Genomic DNA, 14,744 nt, shown 5'->3' on the forward strand with positions numbered 1-14,744 from the left:
ACAAAGACAGGATATAAACACATTGGTAAATCACTTAAGCAATAAATTACAATGTGTGCCTTGCAGCTTGAGTAAATACTGTTGACTTGGAGTTCACCGTGAGAACACAGAGTTGCACAAAGTTACATTGCCTGAAGGAGGACAGTAGGTCTCTCATATTAAAGCATACTTTTTCAGGGAGAGAAGTCTCTGTATATAGATTTCTTTGAACATTCCTCAGGAACATAAACACATAATTAAAATACAGGTTATGTCTGGAAAATTTGAAAAAAGAATATTTAGACTTGGGGATTAATGAGTGAAAGTGCTCTATTCACTATCCAAATCTAGTGTTATACCACTAGTTTCAATGTTTGGATTTAATCCATCAACCACTACTCTTGTAGCTCAAACATCTGACCATTTTTTCACGCATCTTGTCATTGACTCATCTGGGCTAGAGGGCCATGACAATATTTTGGAAGACAGTGTTAAAGGCATACCTTTAGATTGCTCTAAAACTTGAAAGACATACAATATATAAAGATATGAAAGTTGGTTTATCAAAACATGAAGTCAATGAAAATGGTTAGGTAAATTTTGAAAAATATAGTTCCAGTGCTATTGTATGCAGCTGTTTCAAAATAAAACATAAGACATTTTTGTGTATGTACTCGTTCATGCCTTTTATTTTAGTTTCATTTGTATTTGCTTCATGCTACATATTATAAAAGGAAAAGTGCTGTCTGTGTGCTGCATGTAGCATACACACCAAAGGGTTATTTTACCTGCAAGAAACAGTGTCACAGAGAAAGAAGCACTGGCCACACTTTCAGCCTCTCTGTTTTTACAGCAACAGATTCTTTTTTAGGCTTTGGGGGAACATTGCTGCTCATTTCTCATTCAAATATTTCTGAAAAATGATAATTCTATCATATTTTACCATGTCACTTTTATGAATCCCACAGTCTCCTTCTCATTGCAGAATCAACTGCATTTAGTCTCTAAAATAAATTTTTGTTTGTTTTGTTTGTTTTCTTTTTATTTACAAATACCTACACTGTGTTCTTTGATGAACTATTATGTCACAGTCATCAAACCACTATGCTGCAACAATGGAAACACTGTACAAACAAGCAACAAAAATAAATTTTAAATTTAGAAAAAGCTTAGAAAAAATAGGCATTTGCCAGTAGGAAAGCTTAAAACATTTAGTACATACCTGGATGAGTCAGTTGTACTCAAATACTCAATGTTCCTCAAAGTGTTATTTAGTTTAACTATGGCTTTGTATTTTGCATTTCAGCAGATTCTGCCTGTCAGCTACTAAGTATTAGAACTTTACAGGTTTTTAATCCAAGGTAGTTCTAAGCATTGTTTTGGTTGCACATGCCATGAACTTGGACTTCTCAAAATCAGCTACTGGCTGAGGGCATCCTGGGTTAACTGCTTGAAGATGCATGAGAAAATGAAGGCAAATCTGAGTTTCTTTTACTCTAAGATAGTCAGCATGTGACCTAGCTTCAGTTTAGGAGAAACATTAGCATCTTAAGGTCAGACTGGGCAACTCAGTTTGCCCAGAGAAATTTTAGAGAAGTTGTGGGTACCTCATCCCTGGAAGACTTCAAGGCCACTGGATGGGGCTTTGAGCCACCTGGTAGTGGAAAGTGCCCCCTCCCATGGTAGGAGGTTGGAACTAGATGATCTTAAATATCCTTCCAGCCCAAACAATTCTATGGTTCTATGATTGGAACAATCTTAAAAAATCAGTCTATGTGATCTCAAAATCAATGTCTGCTAGGTTGTCTAGAGACTAAGATGTGTCTGGCCAGCCCTGGACACAGCATATATGCTTGCTGCCTATTTTGCAGTCTGTAGGCAGTGCAAAATCTCATAAATACACAACAACGTGGCCCTGGTGTTGTACAACCCCTTATAGAAAATCTGTGAGTGAATCCTAGTCCTGGACATAAGAAACATACCAGCTTAAGGATTTTATAAGCTTTATTTTGACCTGGGCTTTCCTCTTTCTTTAGCTATAATCCCTGAATGAGCAGAGGTGGCAGCACCATCTGTTTCCCAGGAAGGGCAGAAAGTGGTGGCTGTGTCATGGGGTGTATTTAACTTTTCCTAAACTCATCAAAAAGTGGATAACATTATTATCATAGTGTAACAGACACATAATTATCTTTAACACCAAAGGGGGAAAAAAAAAAAAAAAGAAAGAGAAAGAGGCAACAATCATGAAAACACACTGACCAAAACCCCCCCCATACCCAAACCCCACCACCATTCTCATGTGAACAGGAGGTGAACAGGAGGCTCTAATCTAAACAGTGTCCTGGTCTGGGCCCCAGAACTGGATCATTCATGGAGGTGGAGGTCCTTACCTCATTTTGGCCTGGTTTCAACTAGGACTGTCCCAGTATCCTAGCCCAGCAATCACTTTTAATAAAGAGCCTGGGTATGGCCACCTTGTTCTGGATATAAAGGACTTTAATGGCACGGAACAGTCACCTCTCTGCCAGGGAACACTCCCTGCCCTCTTTTATTTACAGGTACAGCTGTGAATTCAATGGGCTAATAATGAGTAATGGTGCAATTTTGTGCTGGGAAGAGAAACAAAAGGAAATCTTGGAGGATGGAAAAAAGAAAACTCAATGTCGAAAGCCACGGGAACTGGATGGGGAGTTGCAAATAAAATTATTTCTCCATTTAGACCACAAAATTTTTGAAGCATGATCTGAAAAATAAATAACAATGAACGTTTTAAAGGAAAATCTTTAAAAAAAGAAATCAAGAAAAACTGTTTTAAAGGCACAGGGTTTTCCATGTAAACAGAGATTCCGAGTACAGGAGCAGCAGAACCAGAAGCAATACAAGCTCATTTCTGAAAGCCAGACATAAAAGTGGGACAATAAAAGTGTCTCAGTCTGCCTGGATTTGAGACAAAAAGGCTTCTCACAATAGGGAATATGCTCAGTAGTGTACTGTGTCCAGGGTCATGTCTCCATATCTCAATACTGCTAAAATTTCTTCTCAGGCAAATTCTGTACAGTTTACTATCCCAAAATCAAGAAAATGCATTGTTCCAAATAGTAGGAACTGGTTTGTGTTCTTTAAGGCATTAAATAGGAAAATAAACAAAACAGTAGATTGGAAATGAAAGCTTCATGAGTGACAGAGAGCACCGATGATTATCTGGTATATTGCTTCTGTGTTTCACACAGTTTTATAGCATTATTCAGCCATCTTCTGAGAAGTGTGCCTCCAGTTACCAGCATCTCCCCCTCACTTTGCTCTCTTTGAAACAAATGCTATTGATCAGTAGAAGCCTTTTCTGAAATTGACAGAAAGGTATGAACCTGTTAAAACTATCTTATTAAGGTTGAATATGACTGGAAAGGAGAATTGATTCACACTAGATTTATATCTGTTAGCTTTTTGCTGCAATTCCCTATTTGTAACATTTCATTACACACTTTCAGAAGCTATTTTTCCTTCTTTTTATTTTATTATGTGGATTTTGCTTTTGATATCCTGAAAAAATGATCATTATTTTTCTTATTTCCTTTCTAAATATTATCTTGTACATATGAATTTGTAACCAACCAAATCTTGCAAATTTTTTTTTTCCCAGAGGAACTTAAATCAGCTGTGTCCAGATTGGCTTGTTAGCTATGTTTAAAATTACTGCAGATCATTTAATTTTGTGAGTGTATTCATATCAACATATAAATCTTCAGTCAGGTCAATTTTTTTGAATATAACAATGGGAGTCTCTGCTTAAAAGACTAAAAGAAAAGAAAGTTGGAATGAGAATGTTTTGAAAATAATTTCCAGATGAGTGCCACAGTTAAAGGGAACAAGTTGAAATAAATCAGAACTGCTGACTGCCCAGACTTACCGTGTTCTTTAGCAGTTGCCATTTAAGAGCACAAACAATGGTTCAGTGCAGGAGAAAAGAGAATGTTTTGAGTCTGAAGCCAACTGTTCAAGAAACTCAGCCCACTTCAGTACCACACCTTTTTGTCAGCTAAGAAAAGTCAACTGGCATATATATTTCAATTTCTATTTTAAAAGGGGGATTTCTAAAATTCCACTTTGAAAAGAGTCGATTCTAAATTTTCTGTTGCCTTTAATGAGAATAAAGGAAGACTTAAACTATATCGGACCAGTCAGGTCCTTTAGAATAAATCTCCACTGTAACCATTCATATATATTTGGGTGTTTCTCTAACGCAGCAGAATGAGTTACTAATGTTTTCTATATTTCTTGCATTGTCTTCAGCTCAATTTGAACCCTGAGGGCTCAGCCTTGTGTCTGAACAAATATTTTACAATGACGTTTTTCTAAAACAAATGTATCTTTGAGTTGCCTGAAGTTAATATTGAATTTAAGCTGAGTTAGAAGAAAGAACAGTGTTTGGAAATGTGAAACAAAACAACTCAGGCTACAGTCATGAGCAGATCAGGCATGATTTGTAAAAGGTAAGGAAAGTATTGCCTGCATCTGAAAATCTCTGGAAAATTTCTTAACCAATGGGCTGAAAATTACCTTTGTGGTGAAAGAAATAATGAACTTACAAGTTTTGGTCATACAAACCTAGAATTTTCCTCCTTTTTCCTGATTGAGAAAATAAAGTAAATCTAGAAAAATGTCTAAAAATGAAAGTGCAATGTTTTGTTTCACTTCTTAGTTCATCTGTGAAATTAAACCATCTATAAAATTCAACAAAAAAATAAAACACTTGTGGACAGTTGTTTATCTTTGAATGCAATGAAATGTAAGCATTCTCACAATGTAATTTCCTGAATGTTTGATTTGGACTAAGCATATAGCCATTGCTGAAACGGAGTCTATTTAAAGCAGTTCTGATTTTAAAAAATGTATTTCAAGCACTTTATTTCAAAAGCGAAATTAAGCAATACTTTGTAACTGTGGGGATTGGAGCTGGTATTTGTTTAGTTTAGTTTAATATTTTTTTTTAATTTTTCTGACTCCTGGTCTCAAACCCAATTACAAAACAGTTTATCAAAAAGGTATTTTGTTCATCACGCATAATGAAGCATAGATCTTTCCAGTAAAAATTTTGAGCTTCTAAATCTGTACTATATTTTTTCCTAACATTTTTTTCTCCTATAAAGTGCTATTTTACATTAGAATACGATCAAGTTCTTAGGCCTTTCCTCTTAATTTCATCAAAATGCCAATGAGCTTGGTTTGTTCACCTTTTAAAGAAAATTGAACTGCATTTTGAGGAACAGTTTAATGGTGGATATAGATTTCACAGCCTTTTAAATCTCAGTGTAATTCCTCTAAAAATATGTTAAAGCAAACAATGTAGAATTTTCTTTGCCTGAAGTAATAATAATAATAATAATAATAATAATAATAATAATAATAATAATAATAATAATAGTAAACAATGCAATAACATTTAATTTGATTACTATGGTTAAATGTGAATATTTAACTGCAGAAGGTTCAGAGACACACCAGAAGAGCAAGCTTGCTCCTTTGCAGGTTTATGTTCCTATGGAGAGTTTAATAAATATCCTTCTCAAGAATCACACAATTTTTGAGATTACAAAAGAGAAAAGAAAGAAAAGAACAATTAAAATAAGAATTATCAAAAAACACATGCATGGCTGAAGAAATTATTTAACCTTAAATTATTTTACATTCAGATTGTTTTTATTCCACAATCTTTAGCAGGAATGCAATGCTATCCCTTACTGAGCTCTGGGTTCTTAAAGGCAATTGTTGTGCTCAAATGTTTCAACCTTGGTCCTGAGCTTGTACTCTGGTCTTCCGAGGCAAGTACAGAAAACTGAAGAATCCAGAGACAACCTCATGCTGGTGGACACTGGTTACAGGCGACCAGCCAGACTATAATCAGGCAGAATATCATCTCTAAAAATGGTCAACTGATCTGACTGAAGAAGACTCAGTTATTGTTCCATAATCTATAAATAGAAGATCCTATAATTGCAATTTAGAAATGTTACTTGTTGCAGCCTTCTCATGCAGACAAAACTGTGGTGAATGCATGTATGCATGCATTAAAACAAAACCAGACTAGTGCTGGAGTAGTAATAGTTACTTAGCAGTGAGTACAGTAAACATCTGACATTAAAGTGAATGTGTAGGTTCACTGCCATGCCGTAACACTGTGGTTACCTGTAAATCTCTTTCTGTCCTTTTCTAAAGTAACCCTAAGTTCTATAAATGATACAGATGAATAATGGATATGTCCCACATATCTGCTTATATGCATATGTCCCATATGATCTGCTTAAGGTGACTAATATGCCATGACATAAAGCATCACATTCTGTGTAACAGTACCTTCTGCAGGTAGTCAGGACTGATTCCACCACCCATCCCCCAGCTACATCCTGGGTTGTTTTGTGGGTGCCTCAGCCCTGAGGGTCCTGTGTGACTTTGGAGGGACACATGTGACAACAGCCGGCCTTGGTCTCAGGAAGAACCTCAGCAATTTGCCCTTGAGGCATCCTCAGCAGTCAGCCTCAGAGACAGGTCTCCAGAAGTTGATGCTTGTGTATATATATATTTTTAATACTATTTTTATTTTAAATATTCTTAAGCAATGGATTTAATTTAGAATATTGCTTCAAATAAAACTGGGGGTTATGTTTGATACACACATTTTCTTTTCATTTCACCAAACATTCAGTTGTTTTTGATGTTTGACTTGTTGCAGATATACTTCGGGGTTCTGTTGTTCTTTAGGGTATTTTATTTAGGCTAGTTTGTTATTATGTAAATTGCTTCTTACTGCTTGACAGCTAATGATACGTTGCAATGTAAAAACAAGATTTATTACCATTCTGAACAAAATCTTTATTTTCTGTCTAATATAACAGTGGGTGTTCCCATTACCCATGTAAATGGTTAGTTGTTTTACAGCTTACCAAGCTCTTGAACTCAGTAACGTATTAAGGCAATGACTTCCACCAGTTTAAACAGATTTCCACTGTGAAAAACAGATGTCTTGTCATGAGTTGCAAATCTGTTCCCACAAATTTACTTTAATTTCACATTGAAAGGTGTAAAGTCTTTGAATTCACTGTTCATTTAACATTACTACAGCTTTATGTAGATCTCTCTGAGAATGTATTAATATCTTCTAATTCTTTCTTTCTTTGTAGTAAAATATGATGCTTTAAAAAAAAGGGGTTATTAAAGCATGTTAGTCACAAGTAAACTTTGGGATGAAACCAGAGGGAAAAGTTCCATGGGAGTTTTCATATTTCTAAGAATTATCAAGGATGAGGGCTCAGGTAGAGATAAAGAGTTGGAAATCATAATTACTTTAGTCAGGATTCAGGTAAGTTGGAAGAAAATGAAAAATATCAAGACTTTTGATAAATCCTGTGCCATTTGCTAGACCTTAATTGTGAGGCCCTCTGTGGTTCGCTTCATAAGAAAGGTAAGAGATTTTCATTCTCCAGTGAGTCTGACTGCATGTATGAGGCATTAAAATGCACAGGTTGAAAGCTTCAAGAGCAGATTAATCTCTAGACCCACCACTGTGTCAAAGTGGTTGAACTGAATTTGCTTATAGCCCAGTGTATTGGGTTTATTGGGTTCCTGACCTCTTTTGGTTTCACATCTAATATCAAGCCTGGACAACACTTCTGCTGTTAAGGTTATTTTCTTGATATACCTCAATAACATGAGTCACTTCAAAGGACTTTTAAAAGGACAATTTTTATTACCTATCGGGAAAGAATTTGCAACTACATCAATATCTGATTGTTGGTATTCAAACAGAACTCTTCTTTTTTGAGAGATGACCTTAATAGTTAAGACCCATGGGGAAGAAAATTGGTTTGTCCAGTTTTATTGCTAAAGAAGTATTCCCAGAATTAGTAAATGAGGAAATCCTTCCCATTTTATTCTCATAAGTACTCAGTATATTATTAAACAGGTTTATGCAAATATGCCTATAATAGTAAAATAAACAGTGTGAGAGGCCATTTTGTTTCTCTGAAGCTTACTTTTAATCTGTCTCTATGCTTCTGAATTATTTGGGAGACTTCACCTGAGGCAGGAACAGTAAAGGATTGCTCTGACACGGGGTCCCCTCTTATGCTGCCTAATCTGCTGGTACGGGAATAGGGCACGGGGACACTGATGCAAGCATCTTTAGCAATTCATTGACCTGTGTGTGGCACTCCTTCCAAGCTAACATATCTGTGCAGACATCGTGCTGGTAGAGCTGGATTGCTGTTCTTGGTCCAGGCCTATTTCTGCTATTTCAATCCCTCACTAATAAAAGGGCTAGGAAGGAAGGGGGATGGTACTTCCCTTGTCAATGCTAGGTTAAACCATAAACCATGGTAGAAATTGTTCTTTCTTTGCACTTGAGAGATGCTAGTGTTTAGATCTCATCTGGGTGTTTTAGAATGCTATGGTGCTGGAGCAGTCTGGCTGATTTTAAATAAAAAGGCAACTGAATACTTTTTAGTTTTTTCCTTAAAAAACACCTTTTGCATGAGTCATAGAATCATATAGGTTGAAAGAGAACTCTAACATCATTGAGTCCAACTACTAACCAAGCAATTCTGTGTAACTTGAGTGTGATATAGAAGCAGCTAATTTCTGAGTCTGGGATGTACCTAACAATTTCTGAATACTTTGAAGTAATTCATCATAGTCAGCAGGAAGTAATCATCCTGGTGGAAGACCACAATGTTATGTGAACATGGATGGGATTTAAACTCAACTTAGTTTTCTAATTGTGACATAAAGATAAGAAAAAAATATCACATTTTGCTGATAAAGTAATTGGTTCAGTCACATAATTACTGTAAATGCTATGTGCTAATACTGCCATCAGATGTTTGCCCTCCTCTCAAGGTGCTAAAACCTAATATAGAGCAAATTATCTCAGTCTATCATCTGTTTGAGGGCCCCACTATGACTTTTGAAGACAGACTGAGGACGCACATGTGCCTTCATTCATTATAAATGCCTCTAACACCTCAACAGAAGACAACCAACCATACCTTGGCTTCCAAAGAAAAATGATACTGCTGAGCTAAGCTGGAAACAGTGGTTGCAGGTCATAAGTATATTTATTTCCACAACTGTAGTTAAATCACCAGAGTAATAGCAACAACACAAACATCAAAATCATACCTTAAGAAAGCTGAAAGGAGCAATAGGATTTAATATCAATATTAATAGTCTTTGTCTAATGTTGTGTCTTATATGCTGAAATTCTATACTATTTATAGCTCATTCTGTGAGAGGTGAAGCAATATATTCCTTTGACAGACCTGTACTTCAATTATATTTATGAAGTGGGTTTATGTTAATATGAGAAGTCAGATAGAAGTGTCTCCATTTCACAAGAGATGAAACTGAGATGAAAAAGGGGCTAACAAACCCCTGTTTTTTAGGAGCACATCTTGAATCACCCTCTCCACCTGTTGATGGAACACCATGAGGCTCTCGGGGCATGTTGAATTGCAGCATATTCATCTCTGTAGAAGACAGCTGAAAAGCCCTCAAGAACCAAAGTGACCATGCTAATGACCGTGTGTCCTGAATAAGTTAACTTTCCTAAAGACAAGCTAACAAAATATGTTTCAGCTTTATACTTAATATCTCAAATTATATGATGAATGATATCCTTAATTTAGTGGCCTTTATGTCACAAAACAACATGGAATTTCTGCTAAATGACAATGTTTTACTCAATTTCTGTAATAAATTGACCAATCCACGTAGTGTCATGCTTTCCCCTCTCCCCAGTTCTTCCTGAGACAACCATCCATTCTGTAAACTGGATGGTGAGAGAACCCTTCACTACTAAAATAATTAAATGCTGTAAAATGGTATTCATGAAAGAAATTAGACTAATAAAGATACTGCTTTTTTATCTGTGGCTTAAACATCTATCTAAAATCTGATAAGTGGAAAATATTTCCCTTTTAAAAGTACACCTGTTCCAGGATTTTATATTAAGATGAATATTTTTCATCCTGGGTATGTTACACAAGTTGCATCACATTAAAATCTAGTTTTATAGTACAAATAGCCAGGCTTGAAAATATTTTATTTATTTGTTCACTGAAAAGCAACCAAATATAGGAAATGAATACTTTCATTGATTTCATATATTCATATATACTTTCATGTGGATCTTGCAGCAGGAAATATATTGATAGGGAAATATGCACTGAGGAAAGAGGAAAGCTGTTTCAGGAGAACTGTTATGTGGGCAAACTGACCTCAGAAGTACAGCATAACACAATTTCTGTCTATAATGTTATAAACAAATAATCCTTAATGTGTTATTTTTTTCAAAATGTGCTGGAGTACCTGAAAGTCCCAGGCAGGCATGCTCCCAATATTGTGAGCAGCACACAAATTGACAGGGTAACCCTGTGTCCTAGAGGATTTGCACTCTGGTTTTCAAGGTACTTAACTGCAAGAGGGATGGGTAAATGGTGTGTGAAAGAACCACTAGTAGGATAATATACTTCAGATGGAAGGTGGTATAAACTTCACAATGGACTTCTGCAAAGCAGTCTTAAAAACTCTCTTATTTCTGAGGTTCCTATCTCTGTCTCTGATGGCTATTTCTTTTTGTCTGCTGGCAGCTTTACCCAATAATAAATATAGAAAGATAGTGTCCAAGTCACCCTCTGAGATTTTGTGAAACTGGTTTTGAAACTACTTAAGTAGCAGCAATAAGAAATAAAACTGTGTATTAACATTTGAAAGAGAGACTGGCTGCCATTTTGATATAAGAAATGTGATGTCTGCTTAGACATGAAAATTTACTCAAACTTAACAAATTTATAAACATTTAAAATACTTTATTTTGAAAATATATGGCTGAGAAATTCTGCTAGAAACTTCTGAGATGTAATTTCATTCGTTACTAAATGTAATTGAACAAGAAAAATCTGAATTTAGGTTTTTTTATCTAAGTCAGTTATAAAAAGAAAATAATAATCTTCAGCCATTTAATGAAATGTTTTGTTGCTTTAATATTATTTTAACATAGATTAGTTCTCCTGTTAATGGCAATGTTTTCTAGACAGATATAACTACTTATATTTTTCTGAACATCATAATCCATACATATATCTTTTAAGTATAACACTAAACCTTACTTTGTACTGCAAAACTAGCTGTTGAGATCTAAAATTCAGAATGAGCAAATGTTCATCCACAATAAGCATTTTAAATGTATTGTGCATAATTATTAGATTCTTTTTCCATTTGCCCTTCTGCTTCCTGTCTTCTCTGTTGCCCACCAGAGAGCTGTACATTTAAGAGGAAGAAGGACATCTATTGACTGCAGAGTTGAATTCAGTTAATGTGCCTCACTCTAGCAGGACAATGCATGTAACACAGCAGGCCTAATTTTCTGTCCATCTCTAGCTATGAATATTGCCACCAAATCTCTGCAGTCAAGGGGTTTTCATTACACTCCAATTCTGTGGTGTGGAATTCTCTGCAAAAATTTAATGACCCAAGTTCCTATTTAAAAAAGTACTCTTTTACAATGGCATTCTACTTGAGTGCCCAGCACAAGTGAAGTATATAAAAAAGTAGATCCACTGAAAAAAATGAAAATTCAGCCTGTCATAGTATTTGAAAGAGAGTGTAACCAATGAAAAATTTTTCTAAAAGAGCAGTAAAGGAACAACTTGGTAGCTTTTATATATAAATATATAAATTCCCTGAGAATGGGTTCTTCTAATTGATTGCCAAGTCTATGAGAACACTTCAGTGCATTATTTTCTGGAAGCAGAAAGCATGGCTGTTGCTTTGAGAGGTGAATTCTGCTGAATGTGTGAGGTCATTGTTATGTTTAAACTCAAAAGACAAATTCAGCAGGGGAACATTTTTCTTAAAATAGTTGCCACAGTAATAAGAGTTTTATGGTTGGTTCATCAAAGGTGCTGCACACAAAAACCTCTGCTGTATTCAATATCTTGTTCTCATTATTCTTATTGCTAGTAGCACTAATCATTCCCCTATTTTCAAACTGATCATTGACATTGTGAATTCACTATTGAGAAGAGAAAGGAGAAAAAAAAAGAATTTTACATTTTTACATTGGTATAGACCTTTTGGGATAATATATTAAGAGATCAAAGTTGTAGCACATCCATGAACACTTGCAATTTTCCTAATTATCGATAAAACTCTTCAAGTTGAAGCTCTCTCCTGTGATCAGTTCCTTTGCAGCTTTAGTAAAAACTGGGAAGAGGAGGATGTGTTATGGTCCATGCTGCAATTTACAGTGCACAACAAAGTAGGGGTTGTTTTGGCTTGAACATAGGTACTCACAGAGTAGGTAGTTCAGGCTTATAGAGGGTCTTAGATAATAACTCAACCTTCCTTAAAACATGGGGGTGTAGGAGCAGAAAACAGACAATTTTGTTTTCAGAGGATAGTTAGACTCTCAACATTTTAGAGAATATCATTATATGATGTGCTGTTGATATTACTAAGTTGCAAGTAAATCAGTAAACAGTTTCTATTTCTGAAAGGGTAGAAAAACACTTTACCAGACTTTTGTGTTTCTGCTAGAAAAGAGCTATAGCTTTAAAGGTAAGCTGAAGTGTTCCTGGACATTTGGCCTTCTTAAAGAGGTACCTTAACCTCTGAAACTGCCAGCATTTAAATCACAAGCTGGGAGAATTACCTGACCTGTCAACACCTGACCCTTGGATGAAGCCATTATATAAAGTACCAAAATCATAGTAAACACCTACAAGACAGTCCAGTTCCCAGACTTGCACCAGTGCCTTGGCATTGCCCCAGCTACCAGTGAAATTTTAGCCTGGTTCTTCTTGGGAAGAAAACTTCTATTCTCTAAGAAGAAAACTTAAAGGTCTCCAGGGAAGGAAAAAGTCTATTTGGAAGAAAGTAGCTTACTCCAAAAACCTCTCAAAATATACACAGCAATTTCAAATGTGTTCTGATGCAAGCATCTGTAATCCTGCACTTTAAATTCAGCAAGCAACTGGACTGGAAACACAAAGTAAAATGTCAGTAAGAGATTTCAACAAATTTTGAGATGTTGCTATTATACACAAACTGGAAGCATATCTAATCCTTTCTAAATTCAATAAATTCAAATGCAAAGCAATGCATGTAATGATAGAAAAGAAAGATCACTTTAAGGACACTGTTTTTTTACAAAAGTGTTAACTAACATCTGCAAACCATAATTGATGGATATGAAAATGACAAAGAAGAAGATGATGATGATGGTGTTGATGAAGAAGAAAGTAATAATAAAAGAGCACTTCATTATGTAGGAAGCTTTACCCCAGGCATAATGCCAACATCAAGGTGAAATAATTACAATAAATTTTAAAAAACCCCTCAGATTTGACTGACTTCTAGTTTTTTGTCAGCGAAGTGTTGACTGAGAAAATTCCTTTTACTCCTCATTTGGATGTCATGACCTATGAAAAATGTAGCATTTAACAAAACCATTTGAAGTACTGCAATCTAAAGATGGTGCCCTAATTGTACCAGCACTGTGAATAATATCATTAAAAACTATTTACCTCCTATGGTCATTGTTCCCAGAGTTATGTGAGCCCAATTAAGCCTGAGGTCAAATTTAAACTGAGTATTTGGAGTCAAGCTTCCTGAGTTAAAACATAATCAAACTGCCTTGGGATTATTCCAAAGAGAGAAATGGAGGCACATTTTACCTTTTACTTTTGTCATTACAGGAAGAGTAAATACCCTGTAAGGAAAAGAAAGAAGGAGGGGGGGAAATAGGCTGATGATAGAGAATGATTCAACAGCTCCTAATATTAAATGCTGACAGTGTAGTCATAGAAGTAATAAACCAATGCCAATATTATTGCTACCTGCATTTTTAACTCTAGTGACTGAATTAGACTGTATGATTACTAACTAGTAGAAGACATGAATCTGGCAGCTGCTACTCAATTTTACCTGACAGCATTCAGTATCAAATAACATGCCTTTCTCTATGTTTTTATATCATCAGAAAATAAAAGAAGTTGCTGTTAGCAAATAATAGAAAAGGATTGGAAAAGAACTTTTTTCCCCCAGTTTCTCAGTTCAGTATGCATCAAAAGAGAATTTGGAAAAAGAAAAGGGAAAAAAAAAGGAAAATTAGTCATGGTTCTTTTAACACCTGTAAGAAAAAATTCAAATGAAGACAAAATTCAGCAAATTATGGATAGCCTTTCTTACATATCAAAGTTGTTATAGCAACAAAGGAAAAACAATCCCTACAGGGATTTAAGTGACAAAACTTCCCCTTCTTAAATTAAGTATTGTTTATGTTACACATAATTTAGAAAGTAAAACTCAGCCTCACAGGAAAACACATTCATTGTTTCAAACTCACAGTCATTAATTCAATGTTACTTAGAGGCTGGGTTTATCTTTAAAAGATATGGTGAATTAATCAAAGACAAGTAATTCATAAATTTAAGACCATCTTTTTTCCATAGATGTGAAAGCTTTTACAAAATTAGATGGGTTTTTTTTCTTTCCTTTTTTTCAGGGTAGAAATGAATATTTGAATAACTGTTTCCAGATAGAGTTTTGAGCCCTTGTGGGACTAAAAATTTCTAATTAAGATTATGCATCCGTTAGACAAATTACTATAGTATCCTTTTTACTATTTTCTATTCAGAAATGTAGGCCAGCCAGCATTACCCAAACTTCTGTCTCAAATAAAGCACACTGCATTCCACTTTCTGACAGCAATG

This window comes from Molothrus ater, chromosome 3 (assembly GCF_012460135.2).
Source record: "Molothrus ater isolate BHLD 08-10-18 breed brown headed cowbird chromosome 3, BPBGC_Mater_1.1, whole genome shotgun sequence".
Taxonomy (NCBI): domain Eukaryota; kingdom Metazoa; phylum Chordata; class Aves; order Passeriformes; family Icteridae; genus Molothrus; species Molothrus ater.